We start from the raw sequence: 2,531 nt of genomic DNA on the forward strand, positions 1-2,531 counted from the left end.
GAGGTACATTGACAAAAACAAAACACAAATATGCAGCATGAAATTACACTGTTTTAGGACCTAAGTAACCAACATTTGAAGCTAACATTGTAGGGTTTTTTATGTCTTCTGGAAAAAAGGAAAATGTCCAGCTTTTTTTACACATACTTGTGCTTGGACCTCTATTGCCCTCTGCTGGTAGAACATGTAAACAACAAGCAGGGTTACACTTGCATTACTAGGAACGACTTTCATTTGCAAGATCAGAACCGATACACACAGTTCTGCTCTGGTAATAGCCAATCTGTGGTAATAGCCACAGATTGGCTGTGCCTGTGACCGACAGTCACAGCCAATCAGACAGCAGCTCCTCCTCCTCGTCTGGCGGCGGTGGGGAGGAGCTTTCAGAGCTTCTGCACGGACTACAGGAAGAGCTCCGACTCATGAGCATGTGAGGAGTCTATTGCAGTGTGGCTCTACAGGAGTCTAGCCGTGTGTGTGTGTGTGTGTGTGTGTGTGTGTGTGTGTGTGTGTGTGTGTGTGTGTGTGTGTGTGTGTGTGTGTGTGTGTGTGTGTGTGTGTGTGTCCGGAGTGGAAACCACTGGACTGATCAAGTCAAATAAATGTTCTTTTATTTTATAATGGCTATGGTCAGGCTGAAACCTTGCCCGAATTTGAATGTCACAGAGGTCTGCCGTCATACATGACTGATATCACAGGCTGGCCACATGAAGTCACATTCGAGTGACACCGTTCCCATTTGAGTCCCGACATCCACGTGATTCTATTTCTTTCTGAGCAGAGTGCACACGCGTCTCGTGTCACTTTCGTATGTTGGTCATGAATGCCAGTAAATTCTACAGAACTGTGTGTGTGTGTGTGATTGCAGAGAGCAGGACGAGTTGATGAGGCAGGGTGAAGCCAGTGTGTCGGAGCGGGAGAGGAAAGAGCTACAGAGAGACCAAGAGATGCTGCTGCTGAAGATGGAGAAGAAAGGAGAGTAGATTAACAAGCTCTACAGACATAAAACACAGGTATACGTAAATGCATGCATTCACACCAAGATTCTAGATTTGTATTCTTACCTTATATAAGAGTACATTAAAGTAAAATTCGATCATTCTATCATCTGTCATTATGGGTGAAATCGATCTTCAAGGCAATCTCCCGTTGTGAGCTTGAAGATCGGCTATTTTGAAAAAACGTTAATCAAATCCAAGTTTTTCAAATTGATTATTGATTGATTATCTATTTGATATTTTAGATCTATTATTGTATGTGTGTGCAAATACAGTACATGATTACAGTTATGTCTTACCTCATTTCCCTCTTTGTCTCATTGGAACTAGATGAAGAAATTGCGTAGAGAAGCCAGTGGGAGCCAGAGACGGGGCGAGAGGAGCGAGGTGAAGGTGACCACCACGGTGGCCACCAGGGGTCGCTCTGCGGGGACGGTGAAAGTGGTGGCACCAGGCAAGCGGAGCAAGAAGAACCTGAGACTGCTGAGGGACATGAGAGCTCTGCAGAGCTCACTACGGACCTGAACCTCAACACAACAATGGAAACGGTGCAGATTGGTGCTACCTACTTAACCACTACCTATATTACTCGTTCTCCATGTTGGGTCTGGGTCCAAATGCACTCTTACGGGTCTGTAACTCTGAGAGTGTTACAAATGGAACCATTTGTATACTCTCAGAGTTGAATTGACAGTGAGGATTGTACAATGTAAATTGGTGTCCCAGAGATAAGAAATCATATCAAATGGGGGTCTTTGGCCTAATGCATATAAAACTGCAGCTCTGTGAAATTCAAAAGGTTGAGAATCACTGACCTATTTCAAACCTGATGTCAACAATCAATTTTAAATATCACTTTTTAACCCTTGCATTGTGTTAGAAAACTGCATTTTGACCTGTGATTTAAATCAGCCCAAAATACTCAAAAAATAAGTATTTTCATAATTTTTTTCTCCCACCTCATAGCTGACTTGTAATGCATTCATATCCATGTAAACACTTTAATATTATGTTGGGTTAGGGCTAGGGTTTCATCTTTCAATATATCTCGTTTTCTATTATAAAAATGTTAAAATTCACTCATTAAATTTCCTATAATGAAGGCAATGGATAATGATGTTATCTAGCTATAATAGAATAATTAAGAATAATAATTAGAACACACTTCCAAAACAAATAAATGAAAAAAATACTTGTTTTTGTGATGATTTTGTTGCGTTAATTCGTTAAAATGGCTATTTCTGAGGATATCATGAAGCCTCGTTCCAATAAAGAAATAAAAAATGTTTTAAAAAAAAGTACCCTTTACCTATTCAAACTTGAAAACGGGTCAAAAAAGACCCTAACACAATGGAAGGGTTAAACAAATAATGCAAATTGTAACCTCATGGACACATTTGCATTGATCAGATAGCAGGTTTGGCTTCTGGTGCAACATTCACCTACTTGTAATGTATATGGTCTTGGAACAATGCCTATTTACCAGAGCAGAACTGTGTGTATCGGTTCTGATCTTGCAAACGAAAGTTGTTC

General features: G+C 40.6%; 1 long non-coding RNA gene across 1 annotated transcript; it reads left to right on the forward strand.

Annotated features, from left to right (window-relative positions):
- The first annotated feature begins 324 nt into the window (after window positions 1-324).
- On the forward strand, window positions 325-1,657 carry LOC308103252. Its single transcript, XR_013934714.1, has 3 exons — window positions 325-430; window positions 869-1,013; window positions 1,329-1,657. It is a non-coding gene; the product is annotated as an uncharacterized lncRNA (long non-coding RNA).
- The last annotated feature ends 874 nt before the right edge of the window (window positions 1,658-2,531 follow it).

The sequence above is a fragment of the Gymnoscopelus braueri genome (genome assembly GCF_963280865.1).
Source record: "Gymnoscopelus braueri genome assembly, chromosome: 16".
Lineage (NCBI taxonomy): Eukaryota > Metazoa > Chordata > Actinopteri > Myctophiformes > Myctophidae > Gymnoscopelus > Gymnoscopelus braueri.